The following is a 23,997-nucleotide window of genomic DNA, read 5'->3' on the forward strand; positions in this document are numbered from 1 at the left end:
CTTTTGGGTTATTCATGTAAGGTAGGTCTATTATCCCCATTTTACAGACGACAAACTAAAGTTTAGGGAGGTTAAGTGACTTGCTCAAAAGTCATACAGCCAAACTAGATTAGAACCCAAGTCTTTCAACACCAGGACCTATGTCCATGCCCCACACTGACCAGAGCTTATCATGGGAAACAACTCAACTGCAGGGGTAAGAACGCTGTGGCCCTGGGACCGGAGGGGAAGTGGTGACAGAGGCGGAAGGCCAGACATCCTTATACTCACTCATGTGTAAAACAGAGCAAAAGCAAGAGAATGTGGCCTTGGGGGCAGGCAGCTCACAAGGAGCTCTGACAGAGACCCAGCACCACGCCTTGAGAGTGGACACAGAACAGCCAGGATCCCTCAACACCGGGCAGAGACCGGGAGCTCAGCCACAGACAACCGTGAGTAACTTTTTTTTTTCTCTCTCTTTTCTTTGGGGTTCTTCCTCATTCCAGAAAACCTGTGTTCTTCTTACCTTAGACTGTCCCTCCAGGGATGTAACAAGCTAGTGCCTATCTGGGACCGGGGGTGGATGTCATATCAGGACTCCTGAGGTTTTTGAAGATGGGTCACAGGGATGCTCAGGACTTATGGGGTTCTCGTCTTCAGATGGGACCAAAAATTGGCACTTAGTTTTCATTCCCACACAGATCAGAACAGAAGGTAATCATAGCAAACACGTATATAGACTTGGAGTCCCTGGGTGATGCAAACAGTTAATGCGCTCAGCTGCTAACCCAAAGGTGGAAGGTTCGAGTCCACCCAGAGTTGCCTCAGGAGAAAGGCCTGGTGATCTACCTGGTGAATAATCAGCCATTGAAAACCCTATGGACCTGAAACCATGGCCCCCAGATGCTCTGTTAACCCAGAACTAAAACCATTCCCGAAGCCCACTGTTCAGACAAAGATTAGACTGGACTGTAAAACATAAAATAATGCTCGTGAAGAGCGTGCTTCTTAGTTCAAGCAGATACACGAGACCAAACGGGTGGCTCCTGTCGAGAGGCAGGATGAGAAGGCAGGAAGGGACAGGAAATGGCTGAATGGACAGGGGAAACCCGGGGTGGAAAGGAAGAGTGTGCTGTCACATTATAGGAACTGCAACTAATGTCACATAACAAAATGTGTATAAATTTTTGTATGAGAAATTAACTTGAGCTGTAAACTTTCACCTAAAGCACAATTTAAAAAAAAAAACCTACAAAGCATGCACAGTTCTACTCTGATACACATTGGTTGCCACGAGTCAAGGGTCAACTCCACGGCAACTGGCAGTGGTGGTGATAAAGCCTTACTATGGGTTGGAAACCCTGGTGGCATAGGAAGCCCTGGTGGCAGAGTGGTTAAGAGCTATGGCTATTAACAAAAAGGTCAGCAGTTTGAATCCACCAGGTGTTCCTTGGAGACCCTATGGGGCAGTTCTACTCTGTCCTATAGGATCACTATGAGTTGGAATTGACTTGATGGTAATGGGTTTGGTTTTTTGGTTTTATGGGTCAGCACTGCTCTATGGGCCTTTCATGGTTTAATTTATTTAATCCCCAAGGCAACTATAAAAAACCAAAAACCCAATGCCATCAAGTCAATTCCGACTCATAGCAACCCTATATACAGTATTATTATTATTCCCACTTTACTGATGGAGGGGCTAAGTGACTTATCTGAAGTGATACAGGTATTTAAGTGAGGACATTGGGCTTGAACCAAGGCACTCTGGTTCCACAACCTACCCTTTAACCAGCAACCTATACTGCCTTGGAGTCCCTGGGTGGCGCAAACAGTTAAGCACGAAGAAATGCCTGGCAGTCTGCTTCTGAAAGGCCACAGCCTTAAAAACCCTGTGGAGCAGTTCAACTGTGCAACACACAGAATCGTCATGAGTTGGAGTCGACTCAATGGCAACTGGTTTGCTTTGATATACTGCCTTACAAGTTGCAGGTTTAAACAGCAGGCGATGGGCCAGGAAAGAACCCCAAAATGCTAGAACTAGATAAAAGAGGCTTTAGAGATCAGCTGGTAAGTTCAGTGCCCTCATTTTACAGATGGGGAACCTGAGGCACAGAGAGAAGCTCAGGTAGCTAGACAGTCCAGCACTAGGCCCTGAGGCCAGTTGTCCAGTTCAAAAGACAGTCCTCTCTGTTGAAGGGTAGTGTTAGGGAGTGTTGTCCTGGAGGCAGAACTCTGCCCCACCAGCTCTACAGCCTCAGGCAGATCACTCTACTTCCCTCAGCTTCTTTTTCTGAGAAATGTGGACCCTGAGGACATCACTCAGGGTGGTTTGGATAGCGACAGCACTACGCTATGCACCAAGATGGGTACTTCCTGGGGCTCCATAAATGGTCAGGATTTTGATCTTCGCCTCTTGCTTCTTCCACATCCATTGCTGTGAATCAGAGATGGGAATAAAATGAGGCAGCAGGCTGCTCCTCACTCGAATGGGTGGCATGTAGAAACCTTGAGGGCATCAAATCTAAGACTAGGCCTTCAAGGGCGGAGGAGGGGATGGTGAGGAATGTGAGGAGGCCACAATGACCCTGCCCCCAGCTCTGTTATCACCTGTTATCACCTGGAGGTGCCCCCCTGGCTGTTCTGGGCCTCAGCGTCTTCTTCCACCAGTGAAGTGTGTCTTTTACCCTTGGCCAGCATTCCTGGGACGGCAGGGAAAGCGGGCCAACTGGCAGCCAGGCTCAGTCTAGCAGAGCCCTCCAGCGCCAGTCTCTTCTCTTCCCTCTGGTTGTACCAGTTAATCTTACTGCATGCCCTCAGAGGTGTGTAGGTGTTCTTTTATTTATTATCAACATTGAGTAGGACTCGGAGCCCTCATCCTAGTGGGCTGTTTGGAAATTGAATCTTAGTGCATATTGAGCTTCTCTTGCCCCTGCTTAGACTCCCAGGGTTACGTACAGAGCAGCAGGGTGAGGGAGGCCCCTGGCCTTCGTGCCACCCTGGCTCCCCCTACGATGGATGCCCATTGTCCAAATGGGCTTGATCCCTTGACGTCCAGCCTTGTATGTTTCCTCGGCACCCCTGGAGTCCGGAAATCTTTGCCAAGACTTGAAACCACTGTGCCTTAGGTTCATCCTCTGGGGTGTGCCCAGAGGCCTTGCTATCTCCCAAGTGGGGCCCAGGTCCCCAACACTTGAGGGACCCATGACCTCTGGAGGGATCACTCCTCTTTCCTTGGTGCAGCTCTCAGAGGTACACTCTTCTCTCCCCACTCACCTGGGGCACCCAGCTTAACTTTCTTACTGAGCTCAGGGTTTCACAAAGGACAGGAAGAAGGGTTGTCTTCAAGTAGCTTCTGCTTTCTACCCTCGCACTTGCAAAAAGTCCCTGAGCCAGGAGACACAAAGGGTACTCTTTGAGGTGAGGCAAGCAGCCCTATCTTGCAGATAAGGACAACTAAGCCTCAGAGGCAGTAGTGACCTGCGCAAGGTCGCCTGGCTGGGAATGGTGGAGCCAGCCTTCAAGTCCGGGTCTGTGGGCCTCCAAAGCTTGTGCTAACAATCACTGAGTCACGTGGAAGACCCAAGTCTCCCTCACCCTTAGTCAGGTAACCTCAGTGGAGTCACATCACCTTTCTGAACCTTAGTTTCTTTAAGTCTTAAAATGAAGTTTTCAGAGCGTTAGCAATCTGCCTTCAAGGTGTGTTTGTTTTGTTCTCAAACTAACATGTATTGAGCATTTACCACACATTTGGAGCCCTGGTGGAGCCAGTGGTTAAGCGTTCAGCTGCCAGAGGTTAAGCGTTCAGCTGCTAACCAAAAGGTCGACAGTTCAAATCCACCAGGTGTTCCTTGGAAACCCTATGGGGCAGTTCTACTCTGTCCTGTAGGGTCACTATAGGGTCGCTATGAGTTGGAATTGACTCGACAGCAACAGGTTTTTTTGCAGAGCTCCGCAAGCGCTGGGACCTTACCAGATTTAATCCTCATGACAGCCTGTGAGAGAGATGCTATCATTACCCACATTTGAGAGATGAGAAACTGAAGCTCAGATAGGCTTAAGACCTTGCCCAAGGTCACACAGCTGGTGGTTCATGGCAAAGTCAAGACTCAAACCCAGGTCCGTCTGAATCCAGAACGATGCTAGATTGTGGGGAGAATCAAACTGGAGAATGAGTGCGGAATGGGCTTCGTAAGCTGAGGCGCAATGCTAGCTCAGGAATGGTCATCGTTGCACTGATGCATTCGTCACTGTCACTTGCACTGTTGTGTTTCAGGCTCCTCAGCAGTGGACAGCTGGGAGCCTTTGCTGGAGGTGAGAAGGGAAGCGTATAATACAAACGTGCTTGCTTTCACTGCCTCCCCGAAGTGGGCATCTGTCTAACAGTCACTTTCTGTTGCCCACTCTGTGCCAAGCCCTGGGGCTTCAACCATTGGCCAGGCAGCTCTTGTTTCTGGAAAATCATCTCTGACAGTCATTGTGACCTTCCCTGCTTGTGCTTGGGCTGTCACCGGCGTTAGCTCATTTCGTCCTTACTACAGCCCTGCAAAGGCAGTTCTTTCTCTCCCTGTTATAAAGGAGGAGGCTGAGGTCCAGGGAGAGTAACTACCTGGCCAAGGCCAAAGGGCCAGAGGTCAAAGTCAGAGGTGGTCAGTCTGAACCCACAACCAGGGTTCTTAACCCACAGCTATGGGCCAAGTTCAAGGCCAAAAGGAGTAACCCCACTAGGCCCCTCTTCCAGCAGAGGCCAGAAGGGGATAAAACCATTCTCTCTTCCCTCCATCTCCTGGGGAGAGAAAGGGTCTCCAGAGCATGGGGGTGCCCTGCCCCCTCCACATCATCCAAGACCCCAGGTTGTAAAGAAAGAAAATGATAAGACAAGAGCAGATCAATCGGTAGATCAAAGCAGGAGGAGCAGGAGGAACACCACCGTGTCATTAGAGCCGGGCAGGGAGGGAAAGCTGCTGGGCATCATTAGAGCCGGGCAGGGAGGGAAAGCTGCTGGGCATCCGATCCAAATGGGAGGCTGTTGCTGAGGCCTTAGGACAGAAGTGATTGCTTGGGTTGGACTCTTGTTGGTTTTGTTTCTTCTCCTTCCCTCCCCCAGCTCTTCCCACCCCTGATGGAGAGACATCTGATCTATTCACACAGTGAGCCAGAGGCAGCCCTGCCCTACCACAGCCCCGTTCCCACCATTGTTTTCTCAGTGCTCCCCTGTTTCCCTGGGGGTTGGGGCTGCCCCAAAGTTCCTCTCTGAAAACCACAGCTGCGTTCACGGTGGTGCCTCTGCCAGAATTCAGCAAGTCCATCCTCTGTGTCTGTCTGTGGTCCCTCCGGGTCCTGGGAAATTTGTGGAGCTGTGAGCAGCAGGATGGGAGCCTGCTGAGAACCAGTGAGGATGGGGGTGCTTACCAAACTTCTCTAGTCCTCACATGAAACCACTGTTAATAATACCCACTTTATAGATGAGGCCCCTGAGTCTCAGAGGTGCCTGAAGGTATGGCAGGGAAATGGCAGAGACAGGACTCAAGCCCAAGTCTGTCTTTCCACTACTTTCCAGCAGTTTTTCCCCGTAGGGAAAAGGACAGAATTACAAAAGTGTTTCAGAAGGTTCACATCATTAGAAGGTTATGGTGCCTATTTCTGTTTAAAAATAAATAAATAAATCAGTGCAAGCAGTCATTATTTTATTATTTAAAAGATACATTTCCCTCTTTAAACAGTTTGAGAGCTTTCCAGGATAAACAGAAAAATTAAAAGTGGCAGTTAGTGGCAATCAAACAAACGATTGTCTATTATTTACAACCAGGCAATTTGCCATTTGGCCACTTGGAATGGCTTTGGCTGAAATATTGTCTTTTACATTGTTTTTATTCCAATCTTCGATGGTTTCATTTATACCCTTAATGAGCCAATGGTAAACAACAGGAAGCACCAGGAACTCTGATACTGGAAATACAAAGAAATAAGGAAAATGAAGATGGTAGCAGCTGCAAATTTGCCTCAAGATTCATAATTTGCATTTATCTGATCAAATTTCTTATACAACATATCAGGGAAACTCCAGTACTTCAAAAAATGTCAAAGATTGTAAAAAAAAGAAGATAATATATACTCTTTACTTACGTATTGGGCATAAAGGTGATTTACACCTGCAAGGCATTTGCAGAGAGAGGCTTGCCAAAGGAAACCTGAGACCTTCTATTTTATCTCACTATTTAGCAAACATAAAATTCAAAAGAGATTGGCTTTTTAAGCACCAAAGGCAAGAATTCCAACTCTCAGTTCATGAAAGAGCTTTTTTGTCCTCTTGTTACATTTCAGTCATATAAAGTGCCTTTGGCCTTTGTCATGGATTGATTTGTGTCCTCCCAAAATAGGTGTCAGCTTGGCTAGGCCATGATTTCCAGTATTGTGTGGTTGTTCTCCATTTTGTGATCTGATGTAATTATCTTCCATTTTGTGACATGTTATAAATCCTAGGCTCTATGTCTATGGTTATGGTCCCATTTGGGAGTGAGTTGTCTCTTATGTTAATGCGGCAAGATTAGGATGGGTTATATCTCGAGTCACTGCCTTACTGGAAGGTGTGACTCAAGTCACCACATTTACCCCAGTCTGACTGGTGGCCAGTCATTTCCCTTACCACCCTTATTCAATTCGTGCCCTTACCTGAGTCACATCTTTTATCTTACAAGAGATAAAAGGAGAGAGAAGCAAGCAGAGATAGGGATCTCAGTACCACCAAGAAGAAGAGACAGGAGCGGAGTGCGTCCATTGGAATGGGGGTCCCTGCACTGTAAACCTCCAAGAACCAGGAGACACAGAGAAATAGCTGTAACTCTGGAGATGGCACAAGACGGTGAGAAGTGACAGCAGAGAGATGGCAGCAGCAGAATCAGGAGACTACTGGGAGATGACACAGGAGCCAACCCACAGGAGAGACAGCTGAGTGCCTTCAGGTAGGAGGCTTCCTCTGGGCAATTATTGGTGGAGCTAAAGAGCTTTGTAACACTTTCCTGGGCAGGGCAGAGGCTGGGCCAAGGGGCCAAGGAGCCAAGGGGCCAACGGCCAGAGAAAGGCCTGCCTGTGGACATTACTGAGAAGAGGCTGTCCTGATCAACACAGACCTTCCTCCAGAGCTGACAGAGAGAGAAAACCTTCTCCAAGAGCCAGACTTCTAGCCTCCTGAACTGTGAGAAAATAAAATTCTGTTTGTTAAAACCATCCACTTGTGGTATTTCTGTTATAGCAGCACTAGGTAACTAAGACTGTCTCCAAATAAAACATCATAGAATATATTACTTTAAAATTTGTTGAGCAACCATACGTTTTCTTATGTCATGAATTTAAAGTAAATCAAGCGCATATGCCATTTATTGCAGTGTAGTGAATTACTTAATATGGCCCTTTTAGCCAAGCATGCTCTTATGACTCTCACCAAATGATTGGGTGAAACTATGCAAATAAGGTACTAGTGGCCCACCAAGGGGATTGGACAGTTTGCTAATAATGCTAATAAGGTTCATGGCACCCTTGTCAGGGGTGGAAAAAAAACCAAACCCATTGCCGTCAAGTTGATTCCGACTCACAGCGACCCTACAGGACAGAGTAGAACTGCCCCAAAGGGTTTCCAAGGAGTGGCTGGTGGATTAGAACTGCTGATCTTTTGGTTAACAGCAAATAAGGTGTATGGAACCCTGAAAAGAGATTGGTCAGTTTTGCCATCCTGCTAGGCTTAAACTGAGCCACCTAGAGGCAGAAAGGGAGAATCTTACTATTATCAAGAAAGAAGAGCCAGGAGCAGGAGCATGTCTTTTGGACCCGGGGTCCCTGTGCTAACAACCTCCTAGACCTAGGAGACAGACAGCTGTAATACCGAAGATGGTGAGAAATGACAGCAAGCATTGCAGAGTCCAGCATCAGAGAAACCGCAGCATCAGGTCCAGGAGACCAATGTGAGACAGCAAGGTGGGCTTCCCGGCTCACCAAACAAGGGGCTATAGTGGGTGTGCCAACCCACGGAGTGAGAGAGCTGGGCGCCTTAGGGCAGGAAGCTTGCTGGTGGAATAGGGTACCTCCAGGCACTTGTTGGCGGAGCTAAAAAAGTCTTGTAACACTTGCCCAAGCAAGGCAGAGGCCAGGCCAATCGTCCAGAGCCAAGAGAGAGGACTGTCCTGAGGGAACTGAGAGCAGCCTGTCCTCAGGGGGATGAAAGGAGCCCTGCATGGCCAAGAGGAGCCATCCTGCACTGATGACAGGAGACTTTGCCTACATGCTTCCTGATCCTGAATTGTTACCTGTTACTTTCCTAATAAACCCTATAACTGTATGATCTGTGAGTTCTGTGTGGCCATTGCAACGAATTACTGAACCCAACAGAGAAGTAGAGAGTGCCGTGGGAGGGGCAGCTGGTGTCAGAATTGATAAAAGAGTTGGAGGGTGGAAGTATGTTTGACCTCCACCTCATAGGAATCAGCCTTGGCTGATGTTCATCTTGATTCTCTCCTCCCCCTTGTGAAGTCAGATGCGGAGGTCTGATGATAACGCACCACACAATTTTTACCCTTATGAAGTGGAGAAAAGTTAAAATTTATATTCATATATCATGCATATAATTTAAAATAAATGTTAGTATAAAATTTTTAATGATACACTTATTGAAAATAGTACATTTGACTTAAAATCACTTCTTTTATCATGGACCTTGGAAAATTATGAAGTGGTTCACATCCCATTGGAGTTTGTAAAATTATATATTACCGTGAAACAGTCTTCTGAGTCTGAAGAGATTGGAGACAATCTGGTCCAACCTCCTTGTCTTAGTCATCTAGTGCCGCTATAACAGAAATACCACGAGTGGATGGCTTTAACCAAGAGAAGTTTATTCTTTCGCAGTCCAGTAGGCTACAAATCTAAATTTAGGGCATCAGCTCCAGAGGAACGCTTTCTCTGTGGGCTCTGGAGGAAGGTCTGTGTCATCAATCTTCCTTTGATCTGGGAGCTTCTCTGCACAAGAACCTCAGGTGCAAAGGACGCGCTCTGCTCCCAGCACTGCTTTCTTGGTGGTATGAGGTTCCCATGTGTCTCTGCTCGCTTCTCTCTTTTATATCTCAAAAGAGATTGGCTTAAAACACTATCCAGTCTTCTATACTTCATCATTATAATTGCCGCTAATCCATCTTATTAGATCAAAGTGACAGAATTTACAACACATAAGGAAATCACATCAGATTACAAAATGGTACACAGTTATACAATACTGGGAATCATGACCCAGTCAAGCTGACAGATATTTTGGGGGGACACAATTCAATCCTTGACACTCCTCATTCTATTTTGTTTAACTGTTTAAAATTTGAATATACTCCTTAAGTACGCTTGGAGAGAAAATGCACACATAAACAATAAACACAATACCAAAAGAAAAACCAAACCTATTGACGTCAAGTCAATTCCAACTCATAGCGACCCTATAGGCCAGAGTAGAACTGACCCATAGAATTTCCAAGGAGCACCTGGTGGATTCAAACTGCTGACCTTTGGGTTAGCAGACGTAGCTCTTAACTACTATGCCACCAGGGTTTCCAATAAACCTAATAGCTAACATTTATTGAGTATTTATTAAGGACCAGCCAAGCACTGAGCTATGCATTTTCTACGTTCCACACACTCCATTTAGTCTTCACAACAGCTCTGTGTAAAGGTATTTTATTATCCCCATTTTAAAGATGAGTACACTGAGGCTCAGGGAGGTGAGATAGTTTGCCCAGTTTTAATAAGGGGCAGAACCAGAACCCAAAACTGTGACCCTGGGCTGCCTCTTAAACCTCTGTCTACCTATTTTCTTCTTATTCTCAGTTGATCTTTACCTGCCAACCACCTCTCTTCACAGAAGGAGGAGATTGAAATCCAGGTCACCTTGCAAGTTACTGGTACAGTTGGGCCTGGTGCCAGAGACAATGACATGCTTTCCTCTTCAGGGTCTCAGAGACTGAAAGCCAAACAGATCCACAAATGCACATTAATTATACGATAAAGGGGTAGATGGAGCATGCATGAGGTTCGGCTACCCAGATGTGTGGCCCATTCCTCGTGTCTCCTCATCTCACCAAGGCCTGAGTGCCCACTGTTGTTAGGTGCCCTTGAGTTGACTCTGACATACCGACCTTATTTATAACGGAACGCAACATTGCCCGATTCTGCACCATCCTCACAATCGTTGCTATGTTTAAGCCCATTGTTGCACCCACTGTGTCAACCCATCTCATTGAGGGTCTCCCTCTTTCCCACTGACCTGTCCACCACAGGTGACCCTACTAGTATCTGAGACACCAGTGGCACAGCTTCCAGCATCACAGCAACGCTCGAGCCGCCACAGTACCACAAACTGACTGACAGGTGGTGGTGAGCACCCACAGTCACGTTTAATTTATCCATCAGCCTCTATCCAGCTGTCTTTGTGATCCCTCCAGTAACTGTCACCACTCAGATTTAGCACCACAGTTTCCTCCACTATAAAATGGGAGTGATACCAGCCCCTTCATTGGCTGGTCGTGTGGAGTGCATGAATTAATGCTTAAAGCATGTAGAATGGTACCAGGCACACGTGATACAGTAAGTACCCATCTGGCGTTTGTTGTGATTATTGTTACCAGGATGTTTCAAGAACTGGGCTTCCAAGGCTCTACACCCCCACCTTCTGCTGGGGAAACGAGCCTGAATTGCAACCCCCACCCTACCTATAAACCTATGTACCAATAAACCTATATACCTATAAACCAGAATCTCAGTTAGGGCAGGGACCCCCACCCTTTGGGATCTTGCCAAGCCAAGAAGTGGCAGAGTAGCCTGGAGGGAAACCACAGGTGATTCAGAAAAGCCATCTTGTGGTTAACCCTTTTCTGCTCCACTACTGTGTAGAGATGCCTCCGTAAAAAGCTTGTGTCATCACTCAAAAAAAACCAAAGGAACAAACTCATTAACCAGTTGCTGTGGAGTTGATTCAGACTCATAGCAAGCCCGTGTGTGCCAGAGGAGAATGGTGCTCCACTGGGTTTTCAATGGTTGATTGTTCAGAAGTAGATCCCCCGGCCTTTCTTCCCAGATGCCTCTGGGTAGACTCAAACCTCTAACCTTTAGGTTAGTAGCGGAGTGCATTAACTGTTTGCACCATCCAGGGGCTCCATCCTTGCTCAAAGACCCCCTATACATCTGCCTCTTTGGTTAAAATGCTTTGCTTTCTATGAAGGATTCCTTTCCTCCAGAGAGCACTTCATGGGCAGAAGGGGTGATGAGCCACTTCTCACTTCCTGTGGTGATTTTAATAGTGCTTCCCAAGCCCCTTCCTCCCCCTTCCCAGTGGTTGATGACTAAGATTTCACTAAAGACTCTCCAAGCTGCGGGAGACCTCTACACTGTTATCAGTCACTGACATCTTCATAGGACAGCTTGAAATCATTTTTCACAGCAGGTTTTCTTTGAAAGAGGGATACAGGTCTTAAGTTCCTATTATAAAGATGTAGACAGAGGCTGGAGGAGCTGAGCAACTTACCAGAATCACAGTGAGCGTCCTTTAGGGGCAAAGTTAACACACGTGTCTTCGGACAGTCTAGTGTCAAGGTGCCCATCTTGAGGCCGTGAACCCTGGGGCCTCGTGAGGCAGGATGCAGGGAGCCTGTCTCACAGAAAGGGCAGAGGTTCCCAGGAGGAAGCCACAGAAGCCAGCTCAGCAACCAGGAGGCAGGACAGTGTAATGGTGTTATGGATTGAATTGTGTCCCCCAAAAAATACTTGTTGGAATCCTAACCCGTAGATGTAATCTCATTTGGAAATAGGGCTTTCTTCGTTGCATTAATGAGACCATACCAGTACAGGATGTGTCTTAAACCTAATCAGTTTTGAGATATTAAAAGAGCAGATCAGGCACAGAGGCAAACAAGCACAAATGGGGAAAAGACAGATGCCACGTAAAAATCGCCAAGAAACTGAGGAACTCCAGGTTACAGAAGCTGAGACAAGGATTTCCCCTAAAGCTGACAGAGAGAGAGCCTTCTAGAGGCACTTCCCTAAATTCAGACTTCTAGCCTCCTGAACTATAAGAAAATAAATTTCCGTTTTTTTAAAGCCACCCACTTGTGGTATTTCTGTTACAGCAGTACAGACAACTAAGATGGTTACGGGCCTGGGCCTGGGTTCCAGTCAGGCTCTGTCCTTTTGTGTAAGCAGACAAGTCACTTCGTCTCTCTGTGTCTTTGTCTACTAGGCTTTAAAACAGAGATGATGATAATAGAACTTCTCTTCCTAAATCACTGTGAAGACAAATTGAGTTTATACAAGTAAAGTTTACACAGTGCTTGGCACATAACAGGAAACCCTGGTGGTATAGTGGTTAAGTGCTACAGCTGCCCACCACAGGTCAGCAGTTCGAATCCACCAGGTACTCCTTGGAAACTCTATGGGGCAGTTCTACTCTGTCCTGTAGGGTCGCTATGAGTCAGAATTGGCTCAACAGCAATAGGTTTGGTTTGGGTTTGGCACATAACAAGCAATTGCTATTAAGGTAAGCTTCCAGCTCGTTTCCGCTCTCGTCTGCACACTGATGTCAGAGTAAGTTAGGTTCTGAAAGGCCGTCCCTAAGTCCCCATGTCACAGACCCTTGGAGGGGAACTTTGGAAATGTTAAACTAGGCATGCTTTTCTCCTGGCTGGTGTATGTTCTATCAGCGATCGTCCCCCTAGATAGATCAGTTTTGTGCTTCAAAAATCTTGAAAAAGGTAACCTTCCATGAGGTTTTCACAGTGTCGAGAAAATTCCTTCAACCAAATTCATTCAACAAGTATTTTTTGAGCACCTACTATTTGCCAGGCAGTGTTCTAGGCATTTGAGATACAGTAAACAATGAACCCTGCCCTCATGGAGCTTCCATTCTAGTGCCGTATCCATTCATGGTGCTATTGCAGACTCTGATTAGAAAAAAGTGGTCCATGGAGGAAAGAATGAAAAGGAGAAATCAGGGAAGGGATTGTCACCCAGAGGTGCAAGAAAGAGCAGCTGGGTGGGCAGGGACTGGCACCAGGTGCAGCATAGTGCTCACATCCACAGCCACCTGAGTCGGGCAGTCTGGGTTCCTATTCAGGCTCTGCCACTGACAAGCTGTGTGACCTTGGGCAAATCATCGTCACCGAGCCTCGGCTTCCTCATCTATAAAACCAAATTACAAACCCCATTGCCGTCGAGTCAGTTCCTACTCATAGCAACCCAATAGGACAGAGTAGAACTGCCCCATAGGGTTTCCAAGGCTGTAATCTTTACAGAAGCTGACTGCCACATCTTACTCTCATGGAGCGGCTGGTGGGTTTGAACCACCAACCTTTCGGTTAGCAGCTGAGTGCTTAACCACTGCACCACTAGGGCTCCTTTCCTCGTCTATAAAATAGGGAAAATAAGACAACCTACCTCCACAGGCAGTTTGAAGATAAATGAGACAATGCATGTAAAAGGCGTCTTGTGTGCCTGCCATGTGAGCTCACTCTGCACTGTTTCCAATGCCTGCTGCCTGACCTATGGGTTTTGGACTTGCCAGTCCCCACAGACGTGTGAACCAATTCCTTAAAGTAAATCTCTCTATATATACATACATATATAATATATATATAATATACATAATATATACATTATATATAATATATTTAACAGAGATTTACTTATGTATATATATTTATTTATGTATATTTAGGACCGGGCAGTGTTTTGTTCTGTTGTACATAGGATTGATATGAGTCGGAACCGACTCGAGGGCACCTAACAACAACAGATATATTTAGATTTATATACATATATATATATATATAAACAAACAGAAATTTGTACACATTATATATATGTGTATAATATGTATATATATGCGTTTGTGCGTGTGTAAGGAGCCCTGGTAGCTCAATTGTTAAGCCCTCAGCTGCTAACCAAAAGTTGGGGGTTCAAATCACCAATGGTTCTGTGGGAGAAAAGACCTGGCAATCTGCTCCTGTAAAGATTACAGCCTAGGAAACCTTATGGGGCAGTTCTACTCCGTCCTATAGGGTCGCTATGAGTCAGAATCAACTCGATGGCACACAATAACAACAACGTATAAGCACACGTGTTTCTGTACACGCAGGTATATGTCTCACTGGTTCTGTTTCCCTAGAGAACCCCACCACTTTGTTGTAACACAAGGGCTCAAGTCCTGGCTTCACCTGCTACTTGTGAATTTTGGGCAACTCACTCTCCTTCTCTGAATCCATTTGCTCAAGGAATGCTACCTTCATCACATAGTACCATGACCCTTCTCCGCTTTGTAAATTGTCATATATGGTATGAATATGGGCATTATTAGTCCATTCTCTAAAAAGGAAGTTGCTGGAGTATGATATGGTTGAAAGAGGAAGAAGATATTTGAAAAGACTCAAGAAACCTGTCCTATGGGTAGATTTCAAATTAGTCAGCTAATTTACCAAGTATTGCTTGAAGGTGGGGAAGGAAGAACTAAAGCAATAAGACGAGATCCGGTTCTTCAGAGAGATAGATAAGAGCACGAATTTTCACTGCCACCAGCAAGTGTCTTAACATCTCTGGGCCCCAATTTCCTCATCTCTAAAATGTGGAAAATATTAATAATACCAGTCTCAGGGTTGTTTTGAGGTTTAAATGAGATGATAAAATGCTTAGTATAATGCCAAGTACAGAGCAATCAATAAATGTTGGTTATTCTCATCCTCCTCCTCCTCAGATGGCTATACTGCCACAAGAAAGTAAGTGACTTCTCCACATAGCTGGCTGGTGCCAGAGCCAGGGCTCAAATCCTGAGCACTGATTCCTCACTTGGGACCTTTTTTGTCCCCACTACATTACACACAAGGTCTACATGTAGTTCAATCAGGCAGTCAAGCTACTGCTTACTGAGTTTAAAATAATGATCTAATCTGCACATAGAGGATGTAGGTATTAGTTTCCCTATTCACAGATGAAGAAACTGAGGTCAGAGAGTTTGCGTAACTTGCCTCAAGGACACACAGCCCATCAATGGCAGAGCTGGGATTTGAACCCAGTGATGTTTTTATCCCAAAGCCTAGGCACTTAACCTTCGCTACAGTGGAAAGAAGCCTCAGATAGCACCTAGTTCAAGCTTGCCCAGGAGGGAGTTTGGAGACACAGACAGACGAGGAAGGAAAGTCCAGAGAGAATGAGTGTGTCCAGCAGCAGTGAGCCTATAGAACCCAGTGGAAAGGGTGATGAGTGGTGAGTGAGCAGCAGGCTTGGGATAGAATCCTTCAGTCCCACAGGGCAAACAACCAACAGACACTTAAGAAAGAAATTCTAGAGGAGTCTTCAATGATACTTTACCCCAGTTTTGTCAATTACAAATTATTTCCAAAAAGGACTGGAGGTGGCTTACAATATGAACTAAACCAGTTGCCATCAATTCTGACTCATGGAGACCCCATGTGTGTCAGAGTAGAGCTGTGCTCCACAGGGTTTTCAATGGCTGATTTTGGGGAAGTAGATCACCAGGACTTTCTTCCAAGGCACCTCCAGATGGACTCCAACTTTTAACCTTTATATTAGCAGCTGAGTGCATTAGCCATTTGCACCACCCAGGGACTCCACAATATGAATTAGGACAGTAAAATAAAAACAAAGCATTAGGAACCACTAATAGGAGTAATAAGAGTCCCTAGGTGGCACAAACAGTTAAGCACTCGACTACTAGCCAAAAAATGGGAAGTTCGAACTCACCTAGAGGGGTGTCGTAAGACAGGCCTGGGATCTGCTTCTGAAAGTTCACAGCCTTGAAAACCCTATGGAACAGTTCTACGCTGCACACATGGGGTCGCCATGAATCAGAACTGACTCGATGGCAACTAACAGTAACAATAAAAGGAGTAATAAATGAATTGAGAACCTTGAATGCATAGTTTATACAGAAAATGTTCTACATTCCACTTTGGTGAATAGTGTCTGGGGTCTTAAAAGCCTGTAAGCGGCCATCTAAGATAACTCCACTGGTCTCACCCCTTTGGGAGCAAGGGAAAATGAAGAAAACTAAAGATACAAGGGAAAGATTAGTCCAAAGGACTAATGGACCACAACTACCACAGCCTCCACCAGACTGAGTCCAGTACAGCTAGATGTTGCCTGGCTACCACCACTGACTGCTCTGACAGGGACCACAACAGAGGGTCCCAGACAGAGCCGGAGAAAAATGTAGAAGAAAATTCTAACTCACAAAAAAAGACCAAACTTACTGGCCTGACAGAGACTGAAGCAACCCTGAGAATATGGTCCCCAGACACCCTTTTAGCTCAGTACTGAAGTCACTCCTGAGGCTTACCCTTCATCCAAAGATTAGACAGACCCATAAAACAAAATGAGACTAAAGTGGCACACCAGCCCAGGGACAAGGACGAGAAAGCAGGAGGGGACAAGAAAGCTGGTAATAGGGAATCCAGGTGAAGAGGGGAAAGTGTTGACATGTCATGGAGTTGTTAACCAATGTCATAAAACCACATGTGTTCTAACTGTTTAATGAGAAGCTGGTTGTTCTGTAAACCTTTATCTAAAGGACAGTTAAAAAAAAGAAAAAAAAGAACCTTGAATGGCTCTGGGTCTACCGGCCAGCATTACATTTAGCCCTGAGCTTCCTGGCAGCTGAGGGAAAAGGAACCCCAGAAGCTGGTCTGGAGAAGCCTGCTTTTTTCCTAATACACATTTATTCACTCATTCAATAAATCAACTTTAAGATATGTATTTACCTGCCTACTTTGTGCCAGGCACTGTGCCTGGAAATCCCAGGAGGAACTTATTAAAGAAATTGATTTGGGAAACAATCTTTCTGGCAATCTTTTTTATTTCTCTATTAGGGCAGCTTCTGTGTTCTGCCTGGCATCAATAAACTTCTGTGATTTATATCCTGGAGAGATCGTACATTCCTTCCTGTACAGTGCTGTTCCACCTCCCCTGCCAAACGCATTTTAGGCGTGACTATCTTGGTAGTCTGTTCACCAGGTCAAACAGCCTGGACATTGCCAACCTTCTAGTTCAATTTCTGCTTTATAGCTGCAGCTGTGGTCCCCACTTCTTCCCGCAGGTCTGATTCCCTGGGCCAGGAGCACTATGTCGAGAAGCACAGTAAGGGTGAGGGTGAAGGAGGACAATGACTAATGAGCAATGTCTGCCAGGGGCTTGGGGACAGAGACTAGTGGCTGTGGGGGCCATCTAATTGCCTGGCCTACCTGGGCTGACTTCTATCTCCATAAGGGCTGCTTAGCTTAGCTCTGGCCTCTCATTTGAAAGATCTTCTCTGAGAATCTACTGTGGGCATAACATTGTGCTAAGAGACACTTTCTCTGGTATGAAGAGGAGTGGACTATAAAAATGAGTCACACCGACATTCTAAGCTCCAGATTAGAAGGTCACAGTCCTGGAAGCAAGCTGAGGAGTGGACACAAATAATACAGAGGTAGATAGTGATCTATGCAGTAGGATTCAATGAGTTTTTTCCAACTGGAGGGGTGAGGGGAGATCAGAGAATGTTTCCTGGGGAAAGTGACTTTTGATGTACAGCCTGAAACAATAGCTAAGATTTGGGCAAAGGCACAAAGGCACACAGCCTACAGCTCAAGACTTCAGAAAACTTTCTTGCAACCGCAACCAAGTGCTACTAAGCACAATGGGGACTCCAAGGAAAAAATGTGAAAGGAAGTCCCCATGACACCCTTCTCACGGCTAGACACAGCTCCAAGGGCCCAGCTGGCGGGGAGCAGATAAAGAGAGTCACCTTGTGAGATGAGAAGGCAGAGAGGGACAGGAGCTGGTTGAATGGACATGAGAAATCAGGGGTGGAAAGGAGGAGTGTGATGTCGCAATATAGGGAGAGCAGTTAGGGTCACATAACAATGTATGTATAAATTTTGTATAACAGAGTAACTTGAAATGTAAACTTTCCCTTAAACTACAACAATAAACAAAAAAAATTTTTTTTTAAAAAAAAGAGAGAGTCACCTTGGTCTATTACTGATGGGTCACTGATGCCAGTCAAACAAGTTTTTAAAAACTTGATGGTTTGGCTTTAATGGTGGTAAAGCTTCCGCAGAGAATGAGTGGGGATCTTTCTACCTGCCTCAATTTGAGGCTCTCAGACGAAGGTCAGGCAAGACTCAAACACAGAATCCTGTAAGAATCCTATAATCTAACTCTATTGAGCACATCCTGCCTTTCACTAGGCACTTACTGTAAGCCGGGCAATGTGACGTGAACTTAGTTAACTTCTATCACTTAATATGCACAGTAACGTGATTGATACAGGTAGTTTTTCTCACAGTTTGCAGATGCATAAAACAAAGGTTCAGAGAGATGAAGTGACTTGCCCAAGGTCACAAAGTTGCAGAACTGGATTTAAACTGGTGCCAAAGCCTGTGACATTAGAGTTCAGTGTGGTGAGTCTCCTGGAGGAGATCTTAGAAGTTGCCCAGCCCAATCCACCTGCTTTAAAGATGAGAAAAAGACAGGCCCAGAGAGCAGAAAGGACCTGTCCAAAGTCACTCAGTGGAAGAACAGGGACTAGAACCCAGGCCTTCCCACTCCCAGTGTTACGGTTTAAATTGTGTCCCCCCAAGATTCATGTTGGAGTTCTAACCCCTACATCTGTGAATATAATCCTATTTGGAAATAGAGTTTTTATTAGTGTGTTCATTAGATCATATCTGAGTAGGGTGGGTTCTAAATCAAATCAGTTTTGAGTTACAAAAAGGACAGATTAGACACAGACACACACGTGGGGCAAGACAGACCCCATGTAAGAATCCTAAGGATCACCAAAGAACCAAGGCACATCCAGGGCTATCTACAAAGAAGGAACCGATACACCCTATGAGAAAATAAATTTCTGTTCTTCAAAGCCACCCACTCGTGGGACTTCTGCTACAGCAGCACTAGGAAACTAAGATACCCAGTCAGGTACAAAAATCAAATCTCAGCTTCCCACTGTAGGTGTAGCAGCCACCACAAAGGGTTATCCCTCAATTCACATCTTGGTCTTCCAACACTTTAAACATGGTGGGGCCGTCTGTGACAGTGGCGTTCTTTCACTTCACACTTTCACTTCGGGTCAGAAAACCCCCGATGCACAGTTCCCTGAGCAGGTGACCCTGCCATTGAGGTTCCCTTCCCCGGTGTTCAGCTTGAGACAGGGCTCCTCCAGGTAGCAGCCCTGGACACCAACCCCAGCAAGCAGATGCTCCCTGAGGAAGGCGTCAGGGGGCTTCTGGGCTTTAGCAATTTTGCTAGGTGGGGAAAAGATTTGGTTGGTTGGTGCTCTTTGACGCTTACATTTGTACAGTGTCTGTATACAAGATGCTTTTGCATGCATCAGTGGTTCTTAGTTTTCGGAATTCCACGGACACACTGATTTTATTTATATATACATATATATATATATATATATATTCACTCTTTCCGCTAAAAAAATGCACAGACATAAAGTCATATATACTTTAAAAGGATCGAAGGATTGACATACACATCAAAGTCCACCCGTGAATGCCAGGTTAAAAAGCTATGATGGATGAATCTTGAAAACATTATGCTGAGCAGAATAAGCCAGACACAAAAGAACAAATAGTGTTTAATTTCACTTATATGAAATTTCTAGAATAGGCAAATGCATAGAGACAGAAAGTAGATTAGTTTTTACAGGGGTTGGAGGTGGTTATGAGGAGTTACTGCTTAGCGCATACAGAGCTTCTGTTTAGGGTAATGACAAAGTTATGGAAATAAATAGTTATGAAGGTTGTACAACATTGTGAATATAATTGCTGTCGTTGTTAGCTGCCCTCGCCGGCCGCTGACTTACGGTGACCCCATGAACAATGGAATGAAACACTGCCCAGTCCTGTGCCATCTCCATATCGGTTGTGGATCAGACTGTTGTGATCCATAAGGTTTTAATTGGCTGATTTTCAGAAGCAGATCACCAGACCCTTCTTCCTAGTCCATCTTAGTCCGGAAGCTCCGCCGAAACCTGTTCGGCAACATAGAAACATGCAACCCTCCACAGATGGGTGGTGGCTGTGCATGAGGTGCATTGGCCAGAAATTAAACTGGAGTACCCTGCATGGAAGGCGAGAATTCTACCACTGAACCACGATTGCCCCCTATAAATATAATTAATGCATTGAATTGTACACTTCAAAAATTGTTAAAATGGCAATTTTATGTTATATAATATTTTACTGCAATGAGAAAAACAAAAGCTCTGATGGAGATCATCAACTCGTTTGATCTCCCCAAGGAAAATAGGACAGGTATTGTTATTGTTATTGTCATTTCATAGATGAGAAAAGAAGCTCAGAAAGTTGAAGGGTCTTTCCCAAAGTCACATGACAAGCCATGGCAGAGGTAGAACTAGAACAACGTTTTGGCTCAGCAAACACTAAGTCTCTCTCTGTACTGAGTATTCAGTGACAAATAAGCCACAGTCCTTGCCCTAGAGGATGGCCTGGACTAGAAACCAGGTCTCCTGACTCCAAAAGCGTTATCGATCTACCCAAATGGAAGACAGACAGGGAGCTGTATTTCCTGTAGCTCTGTACATCCTGTTGTTGTCAGATGCTGTCTTGTTAGAATCTCCATTCAAATGTCTGCATTTCCTGCCCTTACCTACTTTGGACAACAGTCACCTATTGGCAGCAACACCAGGCCTGGATGAGGCACAAACACCAGCCCCACCCACACCCCCAGATTCCTCTTCTAGCCTGGAAGTGGGATAAGTCATTCCCTCACTGGGAGGAGGTGGTGTGAAGGAGGGTGCAGGGAGTGCTTTATTTTCAGTTCCTTGAAGTGGAAGCTTCCAGGAGCGCCAGGGTTGAGATGTGGGAGCTGAGAAAGGCTTGCACTGTCTGTCACTCACTCACCACCAGAACTAGCCTGGCATCATTTTCTGTCTCTCTCAGCTCAGATGTGAGCCCAGCTTAGATCTGTCGTAGGGAAGCACCACCTCCCTGCCCCCCGCCCCACACACACACCCAGCTTCTCTGGGCAGAGTCATCTTTGTGCATACAAGCACAGGAATTTGTCTTGTGACTACCTTCCAGATGGGATGTGGAATCTAGTCCTAGCTCTGCCATGAATTTTTCTGGTGACCTTAGGTAAGTTACCCTTGATCTGTTTCCTCAATGGTAAAATGATGGAGTTGGATTAGAGCAGAGGTTTTCAACCTGTGTTCCTTGGAGCCCAAGGGTTCCACAGAGGAACCTGAGCTGCCTTGAAGTGAGAGCAAAGGTAACACGAACTCAGATTTTACCTATTTTATAAATAACAGTTCCATCAATTGTAAAAAGCATTCTGCTTTCTTAAAAATATAAAAGTCATCCAATTATAATAAAGGCTGCCGTTTATTGAGCTCTTATTATGTGCCAGGCACAATATTTCTCATAACAGCCTCTCAAAGTAAGTGGATTCTCCTCATCTGAAGATGCTCCTTATAATAACAACAGCAGCAGCAGCAGCAACAACAATAAGCACTTCCATGTATTAATTTAAATCTGCACACACACACACACACACACACACACATACATACACAAACACACACACAAACCATTTTATAGATGAGGAAAACCAGCCAATAGGTGTCTTGAATAAGACCACATGGCTGGGATTTGAACTTACACAGTCTGCTCTCCTTCTTCTCATACCCTTACCTCGGGTCTACTCCATTCAAGACAGCACCTTTCCATTCAAGTTGGTTTCTTTCAACTAAATAGACAGTTTCTGAGCACCTACTATGTAGCTAGGGCACTGAAGATCCATAAACAATGAAGGCTCAGCCCCCCGCCTCTAGGAGCTCAATCTTTCCTCTGTATGTCCTCAATGAAGTGGTTTAATGTCTCTGAGACTCATTATCCATGAAATAATAACAACCATAATTCTTACATCCTAGACTTGTGTGGATTAAATTAGATTATGGCCGTGAAGAATATTTTGTCAAATTTAAACTCCATACAAATATTGGTTAGTGCAGTTATTTATCTAGTTGGAGGAAGATGAATGCAGTCTTTACTGGGTAGGAGATGATCCCAGAAGGAAGATCAAGAAGGAAGATAAGCCAGGGAAAGGAACCCCAGGGGCAAAGGTGTGGAGGTAGGAAACTAAAACTATTTGGGGAGTGTTGAAGTATCCAGCTGAGTAGGACCAGGGCTGCCTGCTCAGGAATGTCATCTGACCTGGCTGTTAATAGGCCGTACAGCACATCGGTGCGGTCTAACAATGTCCCATAGAGATAGAATAGGAGCCACATAGGAAATTTTAATTTTTCTATAGCCACATTAAGAAAAGATAAAAAGAGAGGTGGGGCCAAGATGGCGGAGTAGTCAGACACTTCCAGTGTTCCCGCTTACAACAAAGACCCCAAAAAACAAGTGAATTGATTATATATGACAATCTAGGAGCCCTGAACATCAAAAACGCAAAGTTGAGGAACCGGACTGAATAGCATGGGGGAGGGAGAGACGGTTTGGAAGCAGTGAGGAGTTACCAGACCTGACCTGGCGAGAGCCTAAGCCCTTCAGCCTGGATCAGCTTGGGGGTGAGTGGTGAGGCAGGCAAGCAGTGGCGCTCAGGAGGTGTTTTTCACACCAGGAGAGACCCAGCACCAGAGAGTCTACTCACCCATCCAGAACCAGTGAGGAGCAGCCCTTGATCAGCGAAAGATAAGTACTTGCATCGGGCCTACTGCGCGGAACAAAAACATCCCCCTTAGGGAAAAACCTCTCTCCCATTTACTTCCCCGCTCCTGCTCTGCACTGGGTCCCAGACCGGCTTCAGCAATTGCCGAGTCCCCTGGGACAGAAGTAGGACTCATCACCTCCCTGAGCCATTCTTCTGGCCTTGGAGAGTGAACAAATTAACAAACAGGGGAAAAAATAATCTGCTGACTCCCCTAAGCCAGGAACTCAGGGTAGACACAAGTCCTTTGCCTAGGCATAGGCATAAGGGATCCACAGACTTTGAGTGCCTTTCTCCCTTCATAGACTTGTATGGGCCCACTTCAACAGAGTAGGCCCTAATTACTGCAGTACAACAGGGTATATACCTGAAGTTTAACTTCAACTGGTTCAGCTGAGAAGTGGCAGGTTCGTGACATTTGACACTGCTCTGCCCATTAAGCAGGGTCTTCACCTACCCACATCAGGGGCCTGAGGACTAGTGGCTCCATCCACGCCACCTAGCCACCTGTGACAGGGGCCCAAGAATAAGAGGTGCCCCCCAGTCCTTACAGTCAATAGCACTGGGCACTCATAGTCTGGCTGCAAAACCCACCAATCTACCTGCTCTAGGGAAAAGGGACATGCTTTCCTCCTGGAAGGCAGGGGAGGCTGTCGGCCCCCTGCCTTGCTCAGCCTGTGTCCCCCTGCTGCAGCCAGATGCCTGTGCCTACACCAATCACCCATGCCTGTCTAGAACTGTAGGTGAGAGCCTGCACCACATACTTAGTAGCCGACTACCTAGACACCTGAGCTGAATCCAAACAGGAGGAGAGGATAGACTCGTGAGCTCACATACTTAGTGGCAGGTCTGGCCACCTGGGGGCAGAAAATTGGAGCTTCAAGGGTGCTGGTGACTGGGCTAGCTCACACAAGCAGCCTATTTGGGTGTATCAAAACAAGAAGCTAGGACACAGTAAGCAAACATAAAATAAATAAATAACTTATTGATGGCTCAGAGACAACATTCAATATCAAATCACTAAAAAAGGCAGTCTACAATGGCTTCAGCAAGCTCCCAAAATAAAGAATCCAGAAATTTTCTGGAGGAAGAAAATTTCTTGGAATTACCAGAGGCAGAATACAAAAGATTAATATACAGAACTCTTCAAGATATTAGGAAGGAAATTAAGCAAAATGCAGAACACCCAATAGTGGATATTAAAAAGATTAGAGAAGAGCATAATGACAAATTTAACAGGCTGCAAGAATCCTTAGA

At 45.6% G+C, this 23,997-nt stretch overlaps 1 protein-coding gene across 1 annotated transcript in view; it reads left to right on the forward strand.

The window, feature by feature from the left end:
- Positions 1-237: 237 nt before the first annotated feature.
- Positions 238-23,997, forward strand: part of CNR2 (cannabinoid receptor 2) — a 32,099-nt gene continuing 8,339 nt past the window's right edge. The window contains exon 1 of the mRNA XM_023732109.1: positions 238-431. The gene's annotated coding sequence lies outside the window, so the exon portion shown is untranslated. The remainder of the gene's footprint in view (positions 432-23,997) is intronic.

The sequence above is a fragment of the Trichechus manatus genome, unplaced genomic scaffold, assembly GCF_000243295.1.
Source record: "Trichechus manatus latirostris isolate Lorelei unplaced genomic scaffold, TriManLat1.0 scaffold00048, whole genome shotgun sequence".
Classification (NCBI taxonomy): Eukaryota; Metazoa; Chordata; class Mammalia; order Sirenia; family Trichechidae; genus Trichechus; species Trichechus manatus.